The sequence below is a fragment of the Electrona antarctica genome (genome assembly GCF_951216825.1).
Source record: "Electrona antarctica genome assembly, chromosome: 17".
NCBI classification, from domain to species: domain Eukaryota; kingdom Metazoa; phylum Chordata; class Actinopteri; order Myctophiformes; family Myctophidae; genus Electrona; species Electrona antarctica.
In genome coordinates this window covers 8,639,824-8,652,471 of record NC_136798.1, presented here as the reverse complement: position 1 = coordinate 8,652,471, position 12,648 = coordinate 8,639,824, and positions in this window count along the sequence as shown.

The window sequence follows — 12,648 nt, the reverse complement described above, 5'->3', positions numbered from 1 at the left end:
TATATTTAAAATAAAACCATAGCACCACCATTAGCCTTTTCATGTCGTGCACCCCCTAGAAGGCGCTTGCGCACCACAAGGGGTGCACACAGTGGCGTGCTGTGGTGAGCTTTGATATGCCTCTTATGAGTGCAGTGATGTAAATATGTTTTCAATGTAATGGGTCCCAGGACGCAGTAGTGGTCTTTTAGATGGGTCCCAGGCAGGGACATTTTATGAGTCCCACTTCAACATTTTAGAGTACAGTATTGCATCCCAGGACCCCCGGAGGGTGACATGATTGCGTCCTCTCAATTTAGTGCGTCTAAGGATGCAGGATATTTGCATCACTGTGAGTGGCATCCTCCACGTGTCATATCCCAGATGCTAATTTAAGTAGCATATGTGCCAAATCAAAGACGATTTGACATTGAGTAATCCAAGACAGACAACTTAATTGTAAGAGGTTTATTTTAAAAGAAATTCAGTGGATACAAATTATGGTATGCACTGACCAGTCAATGTACAATTGAAAAATAAAAAATAAATACAAAAATACAAAAATACAAAAATGTATATACAAAAATAAAGAATGACTTGGTAAACAGTAAACCAGTTAGTCAAACCTCTCGCAATGCAAAAAAAGCAATGACAAAAATAAATAATAATCTTTCTGATCTATGCTGGGAAACAGTTCATAATGAATTCCTGTAACATAACGGTTCTGTGGAATCTTGTCTTTGCTCTGGTATTGTTGTCTTTGTGACACCAAGCAACGTATTTCTCTTCCAAGTGAAGATCCACAAATTCACCACATATACAGTTAGAGACTGATGGGTGGCAAGCCACATTTGCTGATAACTTTAGCAAGTTTTATGCTGTTCATTTGTGCCCAAGACGTCCACAGACGTCCTGGGAATTACTGTTATGTGGTGCCCAAGACGTCTGTGGACGCCTTAGCAAAAAAGAAATATATATGTAAAACAAAATGTAATGTAAAAAGTAATGTAAAAAGTGGGCACCCTGTTTTGTTTTTTTTAAGTGTTGTGTGGGCACACAATGTGTTAAGAAAATGTTGCTGCTGATGCCACATGCGTGTCTCACGCTCTGCTCAAGCAGTCTCTCCCTCTGTTTCAGCCATCTCTCGCTCTTGCTCCAGTCTCTCTCTACGCTTCAGCCTGTCTCTCTGCTCCAGTCTCTCTCTCTGTTTCAGCCGCCTGTCTCTCTCCTCCAGCTCCTCCAGCTGTGTCTCTCTCTCCACCAGTTGGTCCAGCAACTCGTCCAGCTCCTCCAGCTGTCTATCTTTCTCGTGCAGCTCTTCCAGCAACCTGTTCATCTGCTCCTCCATGCTCCTCCATGCTCCATGCTCCTCCATGTCCTCCAGTCTGTCCTTTTCCTCCTCCACAACCTCTGTCTGTTCTTCAAGCTGGTCATTCAAGGCCAGGTACGTTTCCGTTAATTGTGCTACCTCATCTTTTCTCCTGGTCATTAACAAAGCAAATGTGCTTTCTCTGTTGCTCTGCCTCTGGGTCACTCTGGTTGGTGGGTAGAGCCTTCTCAACACGGCAGCCTGAATCGTGAATAGAACAAACCTTAGTCCACACAATAGTATACAGTAGATTACAGCCTGCATACTCATGCAGTATATGGGGAAAAAACTCAGTTTCCATTATGTACCCTGTAATTATTGAATATAAGCAGGAGTTAAATAATAACTACAATTGATGTTCTTTGTAAATGAACACTGTTACACCCTTATTCCATAACATCACAAGCTATAGTGTACATTATGTAGACTGTTACTACATATGATTACACTGTAACTCTTGAGTAATTACACACTGCACGTTGCAGATGGCAATTTATAGAATTGCCCAGTTTATAATGTTTATAATGTTGTGTTTGTTGATTTGCCTTGAATAAATGTGGTAATGTTCAGTTGTTCTCTCCAACTACTCAGAATGATGGCCACACTACTACAATATGTTATGACATTGACAACTCACCATTTTCTTCCTCTTAGTTGTCTTTAGATGGCACTGGTCATTCTCATCATCACGCTATTGGGACAAAAAGGCACTGTTGTTAGCACATAGCTGTGGTAGATTATATGTAACTGGATATAGTTTGAAAACAGAAAGATTACACACGCACCAATAGTCTTTAATTCCATACCTTTCGTTTGTTGGTGGTAGATAGGCCTGGTGTAGCAGAACTTCCCTCCTGGTAACATGGTCTTATCTCCATTGCTGAAGCACTGTGACTGTGGTTGACTTTGGCTGGAGTTTATATGTCTCTCCTCATCTGGGTGTATTTCACACCTGGACAAAGCCCCATCAACAGTCTGAGCAATCATCTCCCATCCAGTTTCTGGACGTTTGCAGCACTAAGCTATGGCCCATTTCATTTGAATGGAATGGTATGCGTCTGATACCAATTTGAATAGTCTGCCCACTTTGTTAATGGGGACAAAATTAACATCATGCCATGCCATTTCAATATTCATGTTGAGTATAGTGTTATTCAGGTCAACAGATCACAGTCTGCAAAGTATTTCCAAGAATAACGTACTTACACTATACCCAACGTGAATATTGAATTTACATAGCATGGTGTTAACAAAGTGGACAGACTTTGAATTCTAATGAAATGGCCCATAGCTTAGTGCTGAAACAGTCCAGAAACTGGATGGGAGATGATTGATGACTGTTGATTAAATGTACATCAGGATGTTCCTTTTAGCATTCTGTATAATTGTAACTTGACAGCTTTGTTATAAGTTGGATTTATAGCATTTCTGTCTCTTTTAATACTGCACATTTTGTTGCCCCTCCTCCTACCACTAGGGAGGAGAGCTTCAACGTTGAATAGCCTCACTGGCCCCTTGGTTTTATGCCATTCAGACTATATGGGTTTTATGGGTAAGTCTCCCATTGGCTTAGAGCAGCGGTTCCCAAACCTTTTTGGCCATGCAGACCCTGTTACGTCCCGACCTAGCTGACGCACCCCCCCCCCACATGGAAATATGAATTGCATAAGCTATATAGAGACATATATTTCCTTTTTATCCACATATTTGCACATACTGTATATGAACCAATATGGCATAATATATGCAGCATATAGGCTATATTCTGCATATACAGTACTTGCCATATATTGGCATAATATGCTAATATATTTAAAATAAAACCATAGCACCACCATTAGCCTTTTCATGTTGTGCACCCCCTAGAAGGCGCTTGCGCACCACAAGGGGTGCACACAGTGGCGTGCTGTGGTGAGCTTTGATATGCCTCTTATGAGTGCAGTGATATGTTTTCAATGTAATGGGTCCCAGGACGCAGTAGTGGTCTTTTAGATGGGTCCCAGGCAGGGACATTTTATGAGTCCCACTTCAACATTTTAGAGTACAGTATTGCATCCCAGGACCCCCGGAGGGTGACATGATTGCGTCCTCTCAATTTAGTGCGTCTAAGGATGCAGGATATTTGCATCACTGTGAGTGGCATCCTCCACGTGTGTCATCCCAGATGCTAATTTAAGTAGCATATGTGCCAAATCAAAGACGATTTGACATTGAGTAATCCAAGACAGACAACTTAATTGTAAGAGGTTTATTTTAAAAGAAATTCAGTGGATACAAATTATGGTATGCACTGACCAGTCAATGTACAATTGAAAATTTTAAAAAAAAATACAAAAATACAAAAATACAAAAATGTATATACAAAAATAAAGAATGACTTGGTAAACAGTAAACCAGTTAGTCAAACCTCTCGCAATGCAAAAAAAGCAATGACAAAAATAAATAATAATCTTTCTGATCTATGCTGGGAAACAGTTCATAATGAATTCCTGTAACATAACGGTTCTGTGGAATCTTGTCTTTGCTCTGGTATTGTTGTCTTTGTGACACCAAGCAACGTATTTCTCTTCCAAGTGAAGATCCACAAATTCACCACATATAAAGTTAGAGACTGATGGGTGGCAAGCCACATTTGCTGATAACTTTAGCAAGTTTTATGCTGTTAATTTGTGCCCAAGACGTCCACAGACGTCCTGGGAATTACTGTTATGTGGTGCCCAAGACGTCTGTGGACGCCTTAGCAAAAAAGAAATATATATGTAAAACAAAAAATAATGTAAAAAGTAATGTAAAAAGTGGGCACCCTGTTTTGTTTTTTTTAAGTGTTGTGTGGGCACACAATGTGTTAAGAAAATGTTGCTGCTGATGCCACATGCGTGTCTCACGCTCTGCTCAAGCAGTCTCTCCCTCTGTTTCAGCCATCTCTCGCTCTTGCTCCAGTCTCTCTCTACGCTTCAGCCTGTCTCTCTGCTCCAGTCTCTCTCTCTGTTTCAGCCGCCTGTCTCTCTCCTCCAGCTCCTCCAGCTGTGTCTCTCTCTCCACCAGTTGGTCCAGCAACTCGTCCAGCTCCTCCAGCTGTCTATCTTTCTCGTGCAGCTCTTCCAGCAACCTGTTCATCTGCTCCTCCATGCTCCTCCATGCTCCATGCTCCTCCATGTCCTCCAGTCTGTCCTTTTCCTCCTCCACAACCTCTGTCTGTTCTTCAAGCTGGTCATTCAAGGCCAGGTACGTTTCCGTTAATTGTGCTACCTCATCTTTTCTCCTGGTCATTAACAAAGCAAATGTGCTTTCTCTGTTGCTCTGCCTCTGGGTCACTCTGGTTGGTGGGTAGAGCCTTCTCAACACGGCAGCCTGAATCGTGAATAGAACAAACCTTAGTCCACACAATAGTATACAGTAGATTACAGCCTGCATACTCATGCAGTATATGGGGAAAAAACTCAGTTTCCATTATGTACCCTGTAATTATTGAATATAAGCAGGAGTTAAATAATAACTGCAATTGATGTTCTTTTTAAATGAACACTGTTACACCCTTATTCCATAACATCACAAGCTATAGTGTACATTATGTAGACTGTTACTACATATGATTACACTGTAACTCTTGAGTAATTACACACTGCACGTTGCAGATGGCAATGTATAGAATTGCCCAGTTTATAATGTTTATAATGTTGTGTTTGTTGATTTGCCTTGAATAAATGTGGTAATGTTCAGTTGTTCTCTCCAACTACTCAGAATGATGGCCACACTACTACAATATGTTATGACATTGACAACTCACCATTTTCTTCCTCTTAGTTGTCTTTAGATGGCACTGGTCATTCTCATCATCACGCTATTGGGACAAAAAGGCACTGTTGTTAGCACATAGCTGTGGTAGATTATATGTAACTGGATATAGTTTGAAAACAGAAAGATTACACACGCACCAATAGTCTTTAATTCCATACCTTTCGTTTGTTGGTGGTAGATAGGCCTGGTGTAGCAGAACTTCCCTCCTGGTAACATGGTCTTATCTCCATTGCTGAAGCACTGTGACTGTGGTTGACTTTGGCTGGAGTTTATATGTCTCTCCTCATCTGGGTGTATTTCACACCTGGACAAAGCCCCATCAACAGTCTGAGCAATCATCTCCCATCCAGTTTCTGGACGTTTGCAGCACTAAGCTATGGCCCATTTCATTTGAATGGAATGGTATGCGTCTGATACCAATTTGAATAGTCTGCCCACTTTGTTAATGGGGACAAAATTAACATCATGCCATGCCATTTCAATATTCATGTTGAGTATAGTGTTATTCAGGTCAACAGATCACAGTCTGCAAAGTATTTCCAAGAATAACGTACTTACACTATACCCAACGTGAATATTGAATTTACATAGCATGGTGTTAACAAAGTGGACAGACTTTGAATTCTAATGAAATGGCCCATAGCTTAGTGCTGAAACAGTCCAGAAACTGGATGGGAGATGATTGATGACTGTTGATTAAATGTACATCAGGATGTTCCTTTTAGCATTCTGTATAATTGTAACTTGACAGCTTTGTTATAAGTTGGATTTATAGCATTTCTGTCTCTTTTAATACTGCACATTTTGTTCATGTATTGTTTTACTTTAGAATTCAACTGCTATTAAGATTTGTGAAGTCACATTTTGTATTTGCATATGGCTGTGGAATGTACATGTCACTCTGGAACACCACAGTTAGCAACTCTACACAACACCACACATATCCACATCAGTTTCATTTTAATTACTATTACCTTTTTTTATCAGTTTTTTTTTTTTTATGTTTTTCTTTTTTTTTTATGTTTTTCTTTTTTAATAATGAGTATTTGATATTACTGCCTACCTGTTTTTCTCCACAGTTTTTATTCCAGTGTAGGCATTGTTGTTATAATTTCAGGGGGTGGTATCATGGACCATTATGGACCACAGCGACTACCCTTTGGTAGGCATTCTGTAATGTTCATTGTTGTCTTGTAATAAACATTCAGATTGATTTAATGCTTGATTATATTATTTATTGACAATATACACAGGACAAGGGCATGCACACAGAAAACTGTCAAGGGGATAGACATAAGAAAGCTAAAAGATTATTTCCATCATGGTCCTCTGTGTTGAACACACAAACCACAAATCGTGTGTGTGTGTGTGTGTGTGTGTGTGTGTGTGTGTGTGTGTGTGTGTGTGTGTGTGTGTGTGTGTGTGTGTGTGTGTGTGTGTGTGTGTGTGTGTGTGTTCATATGAAATACCATTTAGAATCATGAGGTTATAAACCACACCAGTTTAAATTGACGGAATTTGAAGTAATTATGCATTTCCATATTAGTTAGGGACTAAATATAAATAGTCAAATAGCATTTTGTTCTAAACAGGCATGCACATTTTAGATCATAGCCAATCAGGATGGAATATGAAAAATAAAATTTGGATAAAATCTGAAGGCGTAATATAAACAAGAATGACTCATAACTGCCAGGTGCAGACATGGCTGAGGGAAGTATGGGTGCTGAGGGGGCTGGAGCACCCCCTCCCCCCAGGCACAGCCCACCCTCGGACAGGAGGGGGAAAGTAATAATACATTTAATCCAAACAGATGTTACTAAGCCTAATAAATATGCTGTATCACAGTATCGGCACCTTATCCTGGTTAATTGCCTGAGTCAGTTTGCTCATGGGTGTGGAGAGGGAAAGTAAAAGCCACTTTTCCACGTGAAAATGCGCGAAAATGCGCGTGCACGAGGCGTGTGCACGCACATTTTGCGGCGCACCCCCTGCTAACCATTCAGCACCTCCTACTGTAAATATCTTCCCGTGGCCATGGGTGCAGAAAGCTCTTGTTTATGAACATCTACAGTATAATTAGTTGGTGTGCCACAGCCTCTGCCTCAGCTCACAGCTTTACGTTGCAGTGTTCAGAGTATGGGTTTTATGCCATTCAGACTATATGGGTTTTATGGGTAAGTCTCCCATTGGCTTAGAGCAGCGGTTCCCAAACCTTTTTGGCCATGCAGACCCTGTTACGTCCCGACCTAGCTGACGCACCCCCCCCCCACATGGAAATATGAATTGCATAAGCTATATAGAGACATATATTTCCTTTTTATCCACATATTTGCACATACTGTATATGAACCAATATGGCATAATATATGCAGCATAGGCTATATTCTGCATATACAGTACTTGCCATATATTGGCATAATATGTTAATATATTTAAAATAAAACCATAGCACCACCATTAGCCTTTTCATGTCGTGCACCCCCTAGAACAGGGGTTCTCAACGTTTTTGGCCGGGGACCCCCGGAAATGCTTTGGCAATGTCTCGGGGGGGGGGGGGGGCGCCCTCCCGACCCCCAATATAAATTGACTGCTACAATAACCTTAAACCATTTTGGGCGGGAACCCCTTTTGGTGTTTTAAGCATTCACTGTAAACCCCAATGAGTACGAAATACTCAAATCTTTTAGCGGAAGCATTTGCCTCAATTTTTTTGAGTTGGCAAACTTAAAAGTTAGAGTAACTCATTACTTGAAGTTTTTAAGTAAATTGTACTTCAATATTTGGATGACCAAACTCAAAACATTAATGTATTCAGAACTTAACCTTTTTAAGTTATACTACTCAAAAATTAGATGTATTCAGAACTTAACCCTTTTAGTTATGAAACTCAAAAAATAGATGTATTCAGAACTTAACCCTTTTAGTTATGAAACTCAAAAATGTGATGTATTCAGAACTTAACCCTTTTAGCTATGAAACTCAAAAAATAGATGTATTCAGAAATTAACCTTTATAGTTATGAAACTCAGAAAATAGATGTATTCAGAACTTAACCCTTTTAGTTATGAAACTCAAAAATTAGATGTATTCAGAACTTAACCCTTTTAGCTATGAAACTCAAAACATAGATGTATTCATAACTTAACCTTTTTAGCTATGAAACTCAAATATTAGATGTATTCATAACTTAAACCTTGTAGTTACTGGACATGTTTTTTTGTTCTACATTACCTTTTAAAATGATTAATTAAATATGTATTATGTCAACTCAAACAATTGTCCTAAATTAAACTATAAATTATAATCACAACAGTATTTCATGTTCCATGAACATTTATTTATATGGAACAGAACAGTTGTTCCAACAACAATGCAATGACAATGGCTTTCCTCCTTGAAATTGTGCAAAAATAATAAACGGCATTGATTTTTCAAATATAGCAGATCTAAAAGCTCACGTTTTAATGATGTACATTTAATTCTGAGAATAAACACAGACGTGTTTATTCTCAGAATTAAATGTACATCAGGATGTTCCTTTTAGCATTCTGTATAATTGTAACTTGACAGCTTTGTTACAAGTTGGATTTATAGCATTTCTGTCTCTTTTAATACTGCACATTTTGTTCATGTATTGTTTTACTTTAGAATTCAACTGCTATTAAGATTTGTGAAGTCACATTTTGTATTTGCATATGGCTGACACAACGGTTCCTTTTCACTTTGTTGTTTTCACTGTAGTGAGTGAAAACTGCAGTGTCTGGCACCCATGAAATACAGTGTGAATGATCTGATGTATTTTAAGGCCACACATATCCACATCAGTTTCATTTTAATTACTATTACCTTTTTTTATCAGCAAGTTTTTTTTTTTATGTTTTTCTTTTTTTTTTAATGTTTTTCTTTTTTAATGTGAGTATTTGATATGACTGCCTACCTGTTTTTCTCCACAGTTTTTATTCCAGTGTAGGCATTGTTGTTATAATTTCAGGGGGTGGTATCATGGACCATTATGGACCACAGCGACTACCCTTTGGTAGGCATTCTGTAATGTTCATTGTTGTCTTGTAATAAACATTCAGATTGATTTAATGCTTGATTATATTATTTATTGACAATATACACAGGACAAGGGCATGCACACAGAAAACTGTCAAGGGGATAGACATAAGAAAGCTCTGTGTTGAACACACAAACCACAAATCGTGTGTGTGTGTGTGTGTGTGTGTGTGTGTGTGTGTGTGTGTGTGTGTGTGTGTGTGTGTGTGTGTGTGTGTGTGTGTGTGTGTGTGTGTGTGTGTGTGTTTCATATGAAATACCATTTAGAATCATGAGGTTATAAACCACACCAGTTTAAATTGACGGAATTTGAAGTAATTATGCATTTCCATATTAGTTAGGGACTAAATATAAATAGTCAAATAGCATTTTGTTCTAAACAGGCATGCACATTTTAGATCATAGCCAATCAGGATGGAATATGAAAAATAAAATTTGGATAAAATCTGAAGGCGTAATATAAACAAGAATGACTCATAACTGCCAGGTGCAGAAAGCTCTTGTTTATGAACATCTACAGTATAATTAGTTTGTGTGCCACAGCCTCTGCCTCAGCTCACAGCTTTACGTTGCGGCGTTCAGAGTATGGGTTTTATGCATAGAGTATATAAAAGGATAGAGACTGAACTGGCGCGAAGCTCCGCCCCCCCAGCTATTCATGTCAGTGGAAGTTGCTCAGTGGCGTTTTGAAGCACCCGGAAGACTGCCGGAAGTACCGTCTCAGAACATCTACTTCCGCATTTGACCACCAAATTTTGGTGGTCAAATGCGGAAGTGCAACCGAGCGCTCAATGTTAAAGCCCAGCTGCACGGGGTTTCCCGGCCATGAATCCACGGGTCCGCCTGTAGTCCCTCCTCCTACCACTAGGGAGGAGAGCTTCAACGTTGAATAGCCTCACTGGCCCCTTGGTTTTATGCCATTCAGACTATATGGGTTTTATGGGTAAGTCTCCCATTGGCTTAGAGCAGCGGTTCCCAAACCTTTTTGGCCATGCAGACCCTGTTACGTCCCGACCTAGCTGACGCACCCCCCCCCACATGGAAATATGAATTGCATAAGCTATATAGAGACATATATTTCCTTTTTATCCACATATTTGCACATACTGTATATGAACCAATATGGCATAATATATGCAGCATATAGGCTATATTCTGCATATACAGTACTTGCCATATATTGGCATAATATGCTAATATATTTAAAATAAAACCATAGCACCACCATTAGCCTTTTCATGTCGTGCACCCCCTAGAAGGCGCTTGCGCACCACAAGGGGTGCACACAGTGGCGTGCTGTGGTGAGCTTTGATATGCCTCTTATGAGTGCAGTGATGTAAATATGTTTTCAATGTAATGGGTCCCAGGACGCAGTAGTGGTCTTTTAGATGGGTCCCAGGCAGGGACATTTTATGAGTCCCACTTCAACATTTTAGAGTACAGTATTGCATCCCAGGACCCCCGGAGGGTGACATGATTGCGTCCTCTCAATTTAGTGCGTCTAAGGATGCAGGATATTTGCATCACTGTGAGTGGCATCCTCCACGTGTCATATCCCAGATGCTAATTTAAGTAGCATATGTGCCAAATCAAAGACGATTTGACATTGAGTAATCCAAGACAGACAACTTAATTGTAAGAGGTTTATTTTAAAAGAAATTCAGTGGATACAAATTATGGTATGCACTGACCAGTCAATGTACAATTGAAAAATAAAAAATAAATACAAAAATACAAAAATACAAAAATGTATATACAAAAATAAAGAATGACTTGGTAAACAGTAAACCAGTTAGTCAAACCTCTCGCAATGCAAAAAAAGCAATGACAAAAATAAATAATAATCTTTCTGATCTATGCTGGGAAACAGTTCATAATGAATTCCTGTAACATAACGGTTCTGTGGAATCTTGTCTTTGCTCTGGTATTGTTGTCTTTGTGACACCAAGCAACGTATTTCTCTTCCAAGTGAAGATCCACAAATTCACCACATATACAGTTAGAGACTGATGGGTGGCAAGCCACATTTGCTGATAACTTTAGCAAGTTTTATGCTGTTAATTTGTGCCCAAGACGTCCACAGACGTCCTGGGAATTACCGTTATGTGGTGCCCAAGACGTCTGTGGACGCCTTAGCAAAAAAAATATATATATGTAAAACAAAATGTAATGTAAAAAGTAATGTAAAAAGTGGGCACCCTGTTTGTTTTTTTTTAAGTGTTGTGTGGGCACACAATGTGTTAAGAAAATGTTGCTGCTGATGCCACATGCGTGTCTCACGCTCTGCTCAAGCAGTCTCTCCCTCTGTTTCAGCCATCTCTCGCTCTTGCTCCAGTTGCTTCAGCCATCTGTCTCTCTGCTCCAGTCTCTCTCTCTGTTTCAGCCGCCTGTCTCTCTCCTCCAGCTCCTCCAGCTGTGTCTCTCTCTCCACCAGTTGGTCCAGCAACTCGTCCAGCTCCTCCAGCTGTCTGTATTTCTCGTGCAGCTCTTCCAGCAACCTGTTCATCTGCTCCAACCTTCTCTCGTCCAGCTCCTCCATGTCCTCCAGTCTGTCCTTTTCCTCCTCCACAACCTCTGTCTGTTCTTCAAGCTGGTCATTCAAGGCCAGGTACGTTTCCGTTAATTGTGCTACCTCATCTTTTCTCCTGGTCATTAACAAAGCAAATGTGCTTTCTCTGGTGCTCTGCCTCTGGGTCACTCTGGTTGGTGGGTAGAGCCTTCTCAACACGGCAGCCTGAATCGTGAATAGAACAAACCTTAGTCCACACAATAGTATACAGTAGATTACAGCCTGCATACTCATGCAGTATATGGGGAAAAAACTCAGTTTCCATTATGTACCCTGTAATTATTGAATATAAGCAGGAGTTAAATAATAACTGCAATTGATGTTCTTTGTAAATGAACACTGTTACACCCTTATTCCATAACATCACAAGCTATAGTGTACATTATGTAGACTGTTACTACATATGATTACACTGTAACTCTTGAGTAATTACACACTGCACGTTGCAGATGGCAATTTATAATGTTTATAATGTTGTGTTTGTTGATTTGCCTTGAATAAATGTGGTAATGTTCAGTTGTTCTCTCCAACTACTCAGAATGATGGCCACACTACTACAATATGTTATGACATTGACAACTCACCATTTTCTTCCTCTTAGTTGTCTTTAGATGGCACTGGTCATTCTCATCATCACGCTATTGGGACAAAAAGGCACTGTTGTTAGCACATAGCTGTGGTAGATTATATGTAACTGGATATAGTTTGAAAACAGAAAGATTACACACGCACCAATAGTCTTTAATTCCATACCTTTCGTTTGTTGGTGGTAGATGGTGTAGCAGAACTTCCCTCCTGGTAACATGGTCTTATCTCCATTGCTGAAGAACTGTGACTGTGGTTGACTTTGGCTGGAGTTTATATGTCTCTC